This window comes from Hyperolius riggenbachi, chromosome 8 (genome assembly GCF_040937935.1).
Source record: "Hyperolius riggenbachi isolate aHypRig1 chromosome 8, aHypRig1.pri, whole genome shotgun sequence".
Lineage (NCBI taxonomy): Eukaryota > Metazoa > Chordata > Amphibia > Anura > Hyperoliidae > Hyperolius > Hyperolius riggenbachi.
Genome location: NC_090653.1, coordinates 23,075,232 through 23,087,928, shown reverse-complemented (window position 1 = coordinate 23,087,928; position 12,697 = coordinate 23,075,232). Strand labels below are relative to the sequence as shown.

At 46.4% G+C, this 12,697-nt stretch overlaps 1 long non-coding RNA gene across 2 annotated transcripts in view; it reads left to right on the top strand.

Moving 5' to 3' along the window:
• LOC137528647 (uncharacterized) overlaps nt 1-12,697 on the top strand; it is a 323,545-nt gene that overhangs the window by 15,054 nt on the left and 295,794 nt on the right. For both annotated transcript variants that reach the window (XR_011023449.1, XR_011023448.1), the window contains exon 2: nt 12,151-12,273. This is a non-coding gene — a long non-coding RNA (uncharacterized lncRNA). The remainder of the gene's footprint in view (nt 1-12,150; nt 12,274-12,697) is intronic.

The following is a 12,697-nucleotide window of genomic DNA, read 5'->3' as shown; positions in this document are numbered from 1 at the left end:
CCCTCCACCCAGGGTGGATACAATATTATATAGGAGAGAACAGAGGCGCCAAAAGGATAAAAGGGGTTTTAAAGGAGCTTAAAAGCCAAAAATTTGGTAATTAGAGGAGGCAGTGGTGGACTTACCTCCTCCAAGCAGACACAACACGACTGTACATTCAGTCTATTTATTAACGAACTCCAGATAAAACAAAGCAACGCGTTTCACGGGTCAGCGCCCGCTTCCTCAGGCAATAGAAAAAGGAGTTACAGCATTTAGCAAAACAAACAACACTCTGCACCTCTGTTTTGCTAGATGCTGTAACTCCTTTTCCTATTGCCTGAGGAAGCGGGCGCTGACCCGTGAAACGCGTTGCTTTGTTTTATCTGGAGTTCGTTAATAAATAGACTGAATGTACAGTCGTGTTGTGTCTGCTTGGAGGAGGTAAGTCCACCACTGCCTCCTCTAATTACCAAGTTTTGGCTTTTAAGCTCATTTAAAACCCCTTTTATCCTTTTGGCGCTTCTGTTCTCTCCTATATAATAAATATAATACATATGTGTAAACCCAACGATTATATACACTCTTTACATAATACTGACTATTCTGGAGTCCATCCTATTTTACATTGTCTAAAAAAGTTTAATTATTATTAAGTATATAGTGCCGACATCTTCCGCAGCACTGTACTGAGTATATTGTTTTGAAACTTAACTGCCCATCAGAGGGGCTCACAATCTAGTCCCTACCATAGTCATATTTCTATGTATGTATCCTGTAGTGTATATATCGTAGTCTAGGGCTAATTTTAGGTGGAAGCCAATGAAATTATCAGTATATTTTTGGGATGTGGGAGGAAACCGGGGTGTCAGAGGAAACCCACAGTGATTAGGGGAGAAAATACAATGACTCAGTTGTGGATATATACGGAATCACCATGTATTGTTGAGTTTGTTTTTGTATACATATATTGTTAAGCACATTTTTGTGGTTGCCTTTTGACCCGAGAAAGCCCACGTAACGTGTTGTCGATAACCTACGGCAGGGGTCTCAAACCCGCGGGCCATTTGCGGCCCTCGGTACAATATTTTGTGGCCCTGGCCGGCAAAAGCTTCATTATAGTTCGCTTTAGTGCTCCCAAGTAATCCACCGCATCCCCGCCACTAAACGAGGGCTGCAGAGCCCCCAAATCGCCCGGGGGGCAATCCGCCGGCATTTCCTGGAAGGGGCAGAGCTTTCAGCTTCAGCTCTGCCCCTCCTGACGTCAATCGCCGCACGGATCGCCGCCTCTCTCCGCCCCTCTCTGTGAAGGAAGAGTGAGAGGGGCGGTCAGAGGCGGTGATGCGCCGCTATTGTGAAATTCCTTATGCGGCCCAGCCTCATCCTGACTTTGCCTCCTGCGGCCCCCAGGTAAATTGAGTTTGAGACCCCTGACCTACGGTGTGCAGTATTCTTTCTAAGCAATATCAAGTCATTTTAACTACTTTAAAGGGGAACTGAAGTAAGAGGTATACGGAGGCTGCCATATTTATTTCCTTTTAATCAATACCAGTTGCCTGGCAGCCCTGCTGGTCTATTTCTCTGCAGTAGTATCTGAAAAACACCAGAAACAAGCATGCAGCTAGTCTTGCCAGATCTGACTTTAATGTCTGAAACATCTGATCTGCTGCATGCTTGTTCAGGGGCTATGGCTAATATTAGAGGTATTATTATTATTATTAGTATTATTATTATTAGCTAGTATTAGAGGCAGAGGATCAGCAGGGCTGCCAGGCAACTGGTATTGCTTAAAAGGAAATAAACATGGCAGCCTCCATATACCTCTCTCTTCAGTTCCCCTTTAAGACCTTCAGCCAACCCTACCTCTCCCTTTGAAACTAATTTTAAATATTTTATATTTTGTGGACGACTACACCCTGCAGTATATCCGCAGCTCAATCTTGCCACTCTTGTGATTCTCGCACCACTGCTGGGCTGCCCAGTCAGAAGTGGCAGCATAACATCCGCCTGGTATTGGTGATGAGGCCCCCACCACCGCCAAGGTCGCTGCACTCCCCACACACAGCGGCTGCCGGGCTTACGGAAATAAACACCGCAAATACAAAACACCCTCCAGACACCGGCTGTCACCAAAGAAAAGCAACAAAACAGCAGAAGAGAGAGGAATGTCCTGAGATGAGCGCGGCGAGGCAGTACAGATGTTTCTGCGCATTTCCCAGAACGGCGCCCCGGGCCGAAGGAGAGATTGATTTAGAGAAGGCTGAAGGATATGAGCGAATTTCGATAATTGAATCAGCGTGCGCGGCGGCGGCTGCTGCGGGCGAACGCTCCCCCTCTTCCCCGCTGACACGTTTCCAGCGTGCTCCCGACTCCTCATTTTATGGAGTTCTGCAGACCCGAAACACGACGAGCAGTTTGATCGCAATACATGGAAGATTTTACCGACGTTCAGCTGACAGGCCGTCTGTTGCCGGGAAAGATGGGTTAGCGGCTGTTACATTTGTAATCTGGAGAGGCTGACAATATTGCTGAGAAACAGCCCAGCTTTTCTGTACAGGGCCAACACATTTGTAATAGCTTTATTCAATACAGAACCACAGATTGATGTTTCGGAGTCGTACAGGGTCACTTCATCAAGGCATACATTTAGGATTGGTCATCCTCAGACAGCAAGGCACTGGGAGAATTACATGTGATGCTGTTTAAACTTAAAGGACAACTGTAATGAAAGGGATATGGAGGCTGCCATATTTCCTTTTAAACAATACCAGTTGCCTGGCAGCCCAGCTGGTCTATTTGGCTGCATTGGTGTCTGAATCACACCTGAAACAAGCATGCAGCTAATCTTGTAATATCTGACAATAATGTCAGAAACGCTTGATCTGCTGCATGTTTGTTCAGGGTCTATGGCTAAAAGTTTGAGGTAGAGGATCAGCAGGACAGCCAGGCAACTGGTATTGCTTAAAAGGAAATAAATATGAAAGCCTCCATATACCTCTCATTACAGTTGTCCTTTAATTTTAGTAGTAAAATTAAGACTTGACTACTTTATGGTATGAGATTGGCTGTATAGGGGAGACAACCAAAAAATATTGTATAGGGGAGATAGGCCACTAGACTACTAGGGAACACTGTATAGAGGACCAGCCAGTAAATGTTGTATAGGGGAGTGGGAACACTGTGGGGGGGGGGGGGGGGAACTAGCACTATAGTTGCCAGTGATAGGCAAGGCACTGGAAAATGCCTGAAATACCCCCAGTGAGGTGGGCAGGGAGGGGGTATTGAGGCTTACAGAAAAGGATATTGGGGTGTACAGGGCAGGGTCAGGGGCGTAGCAATAGGGGGTGCAGAGGTTGCGACCGCATCGGGGCCCTCCCTCAACTTCAGTATTAGCTCTCTATTGGTCCTGTGCTCATAATAATCACTTCTATAGATACTTTGAATAGTGGTAATCATTAACCACTCAACGACCGCCTAACGCCGATAGGCGTCGGCGGGTCGTTAGTTGTATAGCATGGAAACGGTCCATGCCAGTTCACGGAGGGTGTCTCCGTGAACAGCCGGAGAGCCGCCGATCGCGGCTCGCCAGCGAACTGTAAACAGGCGGGGAAGAAATCCCCGCTGTTTACATCACACGGCGCTGCTGCGCAGCAGCGCCGTGACGTAGATCGGCGATCCCCGGCCTCTGATTGGCTGGGGATCGCCGGCATATAATAGGCTGAAGCCTATCCTTCAATGCGCAGGACAGAAATCCGTCCTGCGCAGCCCATGGAGGGAGAGGGAGGTAAGGGGAAGGAGGGAGCGCCGAAAACTTTGAAGAGCCCCCCCCCCCCCCCCCCGCAGATCACAAACAGCCGGCGGCGATCAGACCCCCCCAGCAGGACATCCCCCTAGTGGGGAAAAAAGAGGGGAAGTCTGATCGCCAAGGCTCAATCCTGATCGGTGCTGCGGGCTGGAGAGCCCACGCAGCACCTATCACTGCAGAAAGCCCTGGTCCTTAAGTGGTTAACAAGCTGTTCCCCATCCCCTTCTTGCACCTCTGACACTGTAGTTGTCATCTGCAGGTTTTGGTGCGCCGTATCAATTGTTATGAATGTAAAATCTGCATCGGGGCCCACAGCTCCTTAGCTACACCACTGGGCAGGTTATTGGGGTGCCCAGTGAATTATATTGAGGGTGTACAGGGTATTTTATTGGTGTGTACAGGGAAGGATATTGGGGTGTACAAAGAAGGGTATTGGGGTGCCTAGGGAATTATATTTAGGGTGTACAGGTCAGGATATTGGGCTGTCCAGGGAATTCTATTGGGGTGTCTAAGGAATTATATTGGGATGTACTGGGCAGCATATTGGGGAGTCCAGGGAATTATATTGAGGTGTACATGGGATTATATTGGTGTGTACAGGGAAGGATATTGGGGTGTACAAAGAAGGGTATTGGGGGGCCTAGGGAATTATATTTAGGGTGTACAGGTCAGGATATTGAGGTGTCCACTGTCCAGGGAATTCTATTGGGATGTCCAGGGAATTCTATTGGGATGTCCAGGGAATTCTATTGGGATGTCCAGGGAATTCTATTGGAGTGTACAGGGCAGGATATTGGGAAGTCCAGGGAATTATATTGGGGTGTACATAGGATTATATTGGGGTGTACAGGGGATTATTTTGGGGTGCAGAGGGCAGGATATTGGAGTGTCCCGGGAATTATATCGGGGTGTACATGGCAGGATATTGGGGTGTCCCGGAATTATATTGAGGTACACAGGGAAGAGATGCATCTAAATGAAGATTTAGAGTCTGTTTTGTTTTTTTTCTCGGGATGATGCAGACGATGTGGTATTAGAAACTTCCCTCCGAGCTGCAGACATTCGCCCTTTGGAAACACCGCTCACCGCCGCGCGTTCTGGCAAGTGGCGGCTCCCCTCCCCCGCAGCCGGGTGACATTATTTATGAAGTTGGGTTATTCATGCCTCCGCTGTCACCGCTATCTCACTTTAGGTGTGACAATATCCCCCGTGATTACCTCCGAGAGAACACCGGCCTAATAAAGAAAACTAATTAAGATGGCGGTGAGGGACAGCATGACAGTCCGGTGCAGGGGAGGGGGGGACTCTTAAAGCTGCCGCGCGACCGGAACGGGATGCTGCGAGATGACAATCTGCGGAAAGCTTATCAGGAGAAAATATGTATGCAAATAAATTATCGCAGGTAGCTGGCGATCATTGTGACAAACTGGCGGAGATTTTAATATGTATTTTTCTTAATGAAATCTGCATATTCAGATCCAAGCATCCCAAAATATCATCACAGCGAATCGAAGACATCCGCGGCGAAATACGGAATTGCTTGTCAGTCACGCCAACAACCCGCCAAGGATGTAGAGATCTGCTCTGGGGACGGTGTCAGAAGTTTCCAGACAGTCGCTGGATTGGTCCAGGTGTTGGAAACGACTAGTGATGTTTTGGGCCCTGGGCACTTGTTTGCCCAACAGCAAGACGAGCCGGCAATGGCATCGCCACGATCTGAGTTGGGGGTCCAGACGACCATAACCACTTCACATCCAGATCTTCTTTCCCACTTATAGACCAGAGCAGTTTTTACATTTTAGCTATGTCCCTATTTAAAGAGACTCTGAAGTCTCGTTTTTTAACTACTTTTATCATATAATCCTTTTCAGCATGATTGCGCCACTTGGATCGCTGCATCCCGCGGCAGATGGGTGATTTATTGCTGAGTAATAGACCAGCAAAGTTCTAGGACTTTGCAGGTCGCAGATTCTGCTCTGGAGAGGCAGAGCTTTGAGCTGTAGCTCAGCCTCTCCGCAATCAATCTCTGCAAATCTCCGCCTCCTCCCCACCCCTCTCTGTGAAAGAAGACTGAGAGGGGCGGGGAGAGGCGGCGATCCGCCGAGATTGACAGTGGAGGAGGCAGAGCTACAGCCTGAAGCTCTGCCTCATTGAGGAAGTGAAGCCCTGTGAGCCTGGGCCTTTGCAGGGCTATTACACAGCAATAAATCACCCATCTGCCGTGGGGATGCAGCGATTCAAGTGGGACATTCATGCTGAAAAGTATTATATGAGAAAAGCAGGTAGAAAACGAGACTTCAGAGTCTCTTTAATCAGCAATAACTTTATCCATACTTATTACACCTAAATTAAATGTATATCTTTTTTTTTTTCCAAGACAAACTAGGCTTTCATTGCATGGCAATTTTTTCCCTCGAACAATTTTGTTTTCTATGCATTTTAATGGGAACAAGAGGAAAAAAATAGAAAAAAAGCACATTATTTCTCAGTTTTACCAATTCCAATTTTAAAATAAAAAGCACTACTGTAGATAAAAAAAACACATTTTCTACCTCTATAATTTATCACAAAACCTAAATTATGTTCCTGTCACAATTTTTGGTGAGGATATTTCATGAAGAAATAATCCTACAGTGTGTATTTTTCACTATGAACTGAGAAAATAAAAGCAATTTTAATGATAAAAATCAATCTTATTGGCTCAGGGAACATATATTCCCTTTCACTAGTTAGTGCTGCAGCAGATGGTGCTGGAGGTGTACAAGGGAGCAAGCCCAACTGTGCACAGCTGTGCTTTAGCTACAAGATGTATATCTACGTCCTTGTGGCTTAGATGAAGTCACAGAGGACGTAGCTATACTATAGTGGTGGATAAAGTGGTTAAAGCAAACCCTTGACTGAAAATTAAAAATAAACATACGCAGGTCATACTTACCTCCCGCATAGTCTACTCATCAATCTTTCTCCTCTCCCATGTTCTGTTTGTCCACTGTGATCAATGGAATTCACCGTCCATCTCTTGATAGTGTAATGGTTAGGGGCTCTGCCTCTGACATGGGCGACCAGGGTTCGAATCTCGGCTCTGCCTGTTCAGTAAGCCAGCACCTATTCAGCAGGAGACCTTAGGCAAGTCTCCCTGACACTGCTACCTATAGAGCGCGTCCTAGTGGCTGCAGCTCTGGCGCTTTGAGTCCGCCAGGAGAAAAGCGCTATATAAGTGTTTGTCTTTGTCTTTTTTTGAAAATGGCCATTACTCTATGACGACTTCCTGGTCAGCACACTGTTGCACTGTAGTATCGCCCATTTGAGCCATAGGGAAACATGGACATTACCTTGCTCACCAGTTGTCCTTTCAGTTATAACTGATGGAAACTGGTATATAACTGACAAACAACTGATATATCTCAGTTCTGACAAAATCTTGTCAGAACTGGAAGGGATCACTGTAAGAAGAAAATGGTGAGCTTCTGAGTGGAACTGATGGTGAGGTGAGTATGTAATATTAATTTCCAGTTACATCATGTGTTTATTTTACCTCTGCATAGTCTAGAGGTTTTCCACGTCTTCCACAACCCCAGTGTTTTCTGCACGGACCCTCTGCACATATCTATTTATTTATAGCTCATTTATTTATTTATTTATATAGCGCCGACATATTATGCAGTGCTGTACAGATTATATTGTCCCTAACTGTCCTTCAGAGGGTCTCACAATAGAATCCTTACCATAGTCCTATGTCTATGTATGTATTGTATGTATCGTAGTGTAGGGCCAATTTAGGGGGAAGACAATAAACGTATCTGTATGTTTTTGGGATGTGGGAGGAAACTGGAGTGCCCGGAGGAAACCCACACAGACACGGGGAGAACATACAAACTCCATGCAGATGTTGACCTGGTTGAGATTCAAACCAGGACCCAGTACTCCAAGGCGAGAGCGCCAACCACTACGCCACCGTGCTGCCCCATGAGCTGGTTGGATTTTATCTTGTGGCTGCGCTCCCTGTTGTGTAAGATGGTAGCTGTACTGCGCCAGTTTGGCCGCCAATTGTCCATAGATCCCGAGCAGTAGCGGAGGTCTCAAGGAGAATGTTGGAAGCCTCTGGATGCTAAGTGTATATAGGGCCTAAAAGGAAATAGTCAACCAATCAAAATCTGCCTTTATTTTTTTTTTTTCAGAGCAGATTAGGAACATATGAAAAAGCCATTTGTAAAACCAACATGGATGATACCATTGTAAATATACTGTATGACTGCGCTGTGTCCTAACAGCATACCGATGGGGATGGGGCAAGGTTGGCCATACACCATGCAATCTTGGTTGTCCAACTTACCACTTCCATGTAGTAGGAGAGCTTACCAAAACAATCTGTCCTAAGATTGTATAATAAAGTTTGTATGGTGTATGGCCACGCTACGAGGGTGACTGCATCTAACCGTCAGCACAATAGTATAGTTAAGAGAGAACAGAGGTGCCAAAAGGATAAAAAGGGTTTTAAAGGAGCTTAAAAGCCAAAACTTGGTAATTAGAGGAGGCAGTGGTGGACTTACCCCCTCCAAGCAGACACAACACGACTGTACATTCAGTCTATTTATTAACAAACTCCAGATAAAGCAAAGCAACGCGTTTCACGGGTCAGCGCCCGCTTCCTCAGGCAATAGAAAAAGGAGTTACAGCATCTAGCAAAACAAACAACACTCAGAGGCGCTGAGTGTCGTTTGTTTTGCTAGATGCTGTAACTACTTTTTCTATTGCCTGAGGAAGCGGGCGCTGACCCGTGAAACGCGTTGCTTTGCTTTATCTGGAGTTTGTTAATAAATAGACTGAATGTACAGTCGTGTTGTGTCTGCTTGGAGGAGGTAAGTCCACCACCGCCTCCTCTAATTACCAAGTTTTGGCTTTTAAGCTCCTTTAAAACCCCTTTTATCCTTTTGGCGCCTTTGTTCTCTCCTATATAATATTGTATCCACCCTTGGTGGAGGGTTGCGACCCTTTTCTACTATCTACAGAGAGCGACTTCTTATTCCTGAGTGGGGTCAGGATAATCTCCCCACCTGCCTTTACAGTGGTTGGCTATTGGTGACCCATGCTTGTGAGTATAACAACTATTACTCTTTGTCATTACCCCCTTTGTCAGTACATACTACACTATTGGGGCTCTTGGTGTTCCTCTGTTTATCTCGTTTGCAAGTCAGCACAATAGTGGTCGGAAACAACCCTAAGGACACATCTGCAGAAACTGGCAGGGGCAGAAGTGCCACTGCAGGAAGGGCCCAGCACCATGAGGGGCCCCATCTTCCTACAGGAACTCCCTTCCATACTTGTAAGGGCCACACTTCCTATGGGTGGGAGGAGTCATGATGGTTGCACTGTTATGGGGAGGTTATGGTGGCTACAATTTTTATTGGTGGGAGAGATAAAGTGACTGTGCTTATATTGGGAGGGACTATGGTGCAAATCAGTTAATTTGGGTAATATGGGCGCCGCCAATGTTAATAGCTGCGGGGGTTCGCCTGCTATTTTTTGGGGCGCCTCCGGTCACAGCTATAAGCATAGGGGCTTAAGGTGGTGCCCACATTTCCTGGCGGATAGGGTTAGGCATTGGCTGAGGGTCTGTAGGGTTAGGCATGGGTGGGAGGGGGGGGGGGCTTTAGTGTTAGGTATTGGCGGGGGTCTTTGGGGTTAGGCATCTGCGGTGAGGTCTTTAGGGTTAGGCATTGGCAGGGAGGTCTTTAGGGTTTGGCATTTGCGGGGGCCTTTAGCATTGGCCAGGGGAGGTCTTTAGTTAGGACTAGATGTGGGTGTCTTTAGGGTTTGGTATTGGCAGGCAGGAGTGTTCCTTAGGGTTAGTCATTGGTGTGAGGGGTGGTCTTTAGGGTTAGGCATCGACAGGGAGGTCTTTAGAGTTAGGCATTGGTTAGGGTTAAACATCAAGAGGAAGGACTTGTGTGAGAGTAAGGCTAGGTTACACCATAGTGAAATATTGGTAATGATATCTGTAGAGATACCGATATCTTACTGTGAGAATTACTCTCTGATTCATAATAGAATATCGGTAATTTACAGAAGGGCCCTGAGGCTTTTGGAGTCACTTTTGGGGAAGGGTGTGTGGACATAGAGGGGTCACTTTCGGGGGAAGGGTGTGTGGACATAGAGGGGTCACTTTCGGGGGAAGGGTGTGTGGACATACAGAGGTCCATCAGACATTGGCTCGTGGAAGAGGCTACATACTTGACCTGAGCTCCTCCTCACCTCCAGCATCTCTTGCTCTGTGGAGTAATGTCTCCTAGATGCGGTCCTCAGTCTCATGTCGAGAGAGCTTTCTCTCCCCTCTCTCTCCACCTCAAGAAGATAAACTAAATGGAAAGTTTCCATTTATCCTTCTTTTTCTTTCTTTCTTCTAATTTCCCTTCTAGAGATCCCATTTCCCTGTGATGCCCCCGGAGGGTGATATACCTCAGTCTGCCCATCTGGAGTGCAAATGGAGGGAGCAGCTCCTGATCTCCAGGAAGAGCTCTGAGCTCAGATCTCTGCTTCTGTCTGTCAGCTGGGAGCGGGCTGGAGATTGTTATTACACTGAGCCAAACATCCACCTGATGGAGAATGTAATCAGCCGGACGGGGGAAGGGAAGGATCGGATGGAAGGAGTCACTCACCTGGAACAAGCCGTCAGACTTCAGTCAGAAACGCCTGATCTGCTGCATGCTTGTTCGGGGGCTATGGCTAAAAGTGTTAGAAGCAGAGATGCATTAAAATGGTGGAGGCTGCCATATTTATTTCCTGTTATACAATACCAGTTGCCTGGCTGTCCTGCTGATCCTCTGCCTCTAATACTTTCAGCCATAGACCCTGAACAAGCATGCAGCAGATCAGGTGTTTCTGACATTATTGTCAGATCTGACAAGATTAGCTGCATGCTTGTTACTGGTGTTATTCAGACACTACTACAGCCAAATCGACCAGCAGGGCTGCCAGGCAACTGGTATCGTTTAACAGGAAATAAAAATGGCAGCCTCCATATTCTTCTCACTACATTTGATTACTGTCCGGAGAAGCTCTCTATAGATTCCTGTCAACTGAATTGAGCAGCCATTTGCTGACACCGAATTATGTATTTATGTGGCTGGGAAGTGTAATGGTTAAGGGCTCTGCCTTTGACACGGGAGACCAGGGTTCGAATCTCGGCTCTGCCCTTTCAGTAAGCCAGCATCTATTCAGTAGGAGACCTTGGGCAAGTCTCCCTAACACTGCTACTGCCTATAGAGCGTGTCCTAGTGGCTGCAGCTCTGGCGCTTTGAGTCCGCCAGGAGAAAAGCGTGATATAAATTTTCTGTGTTGTTGTTGTTATTTGGACTCCCTTCTGTGTTCAAAAACAAAAACGCCGCGTTCTGTCGCAGTTGCAGGGATTGCCCTATAAGGCGGTCACAGTGGTGGCGTTGCGGTGAGTCCAGTCGTGATGATGCAAGAGCTGCAGTACGCTATGCCCATTGAACCCGTAAACATGGCGTACTTTCATTGTAAAGTCTGCCTCGCTGTATGGTCGCATTGCAGCAATCCTATTGGCTCGCATTGATCACAGGGTCTCTTTCTTTATTGCACAGGGTCCTTTTCTTCTCTTTGGCCTCTCTTCTATTCTGTACATACAAGAAATTGAAGAGGAACTGTAACCTAGGATTGAACTTTAACCCAATAAGTAGCTGATACCTCCTTTCCCATGACCAGACAAGACAAGACAAATAACATTTATATAGCGGTTTTCTCCTGTCGGACTCAAAGCGCCAGAGCTGCAACCACTAGGGAGCGCTCTATAGGCAGTAGCAGTGTTAGGGATACTTGCCCAAGGTCTCCTACTGAATATGTGCTGGCTTACTGAACAGGCAGATCAGAGATTCGAACCCTGGTCTCCTGTGTCAGAGGCAGAGCCCTTAACCATTACACCATCCAGCCAGAAATATTTTCCTTTTCTCAAATAGATCATCAGGGGGCTCTGTATGGCTGATATTGTGGTGAGACCACTCCCACAGTGTGATGTCATGACCATGGGCCTGGCAGTTTCCTTTCTGTGAACCTCGTTGCATTGTGGGAAATAACTGCTTTTTCCGACTGCCAAGCAAGCAATATATCTTCCTCTGTGCATAGAACTCTCAGTAACGAACATTCCGTACAGATCACCTGGCAGAACTAAAGATGTCACCACCAGTGCAAATTAGGAAGAGGAAATATTTTACAGTAAAGATGCTGAATCCTATATCCTGATGTGCTCCTCTGCTAGAGGAAAGATTTTACAATGGGCAAACACTAAGTAATATGTTAATTAATATTGTAAAAAATAACCACTTTTATTCATTATGTTCTTTTCACTACAGGTCCTCTTTAAGATTCCGCAGCCATAACTGTAACGTTTGGTGAAATCTCAAGAACTCTTCATGTGTCTTCAGCAGAAAGAGGCGAGTGTGGCGCTGATGTCCCCTGTGAGTCTCCTATAAGTGGTGAGCACTTCAGCATTTCATCATTACCGGTCCGAGTCATGCAATTGTGGGAGGCGTTACTGTACAGCCTGTTATTCGCAATGACATCTAAGAAAGCAGCAAACCTCCTCTCTACAGTTAAGGGTGATTACTACCCCAGATTGCAGAGAGCTCCCTTTACTAAACAGTCCGGAGCTTCAAGATCAATACCCCAGAAGACAACATAGGCCTCAATTTACTAAGCATTACTACAGCATCCGGCAATGCAGAAAACAGCTGACTTTACTGATCAACTTGCCAAATGCCAATTCACTAAACCAATTACCGCGCTGAAAAGTCAAATGACCGACTAGTAAGGTAAATGACTGACTCGTGTGGTAAATACCTCATGAAATTGCAATTCACAAAGATGAAAGCATTCAGTAAATCAAGCAAAAGCGTTCAG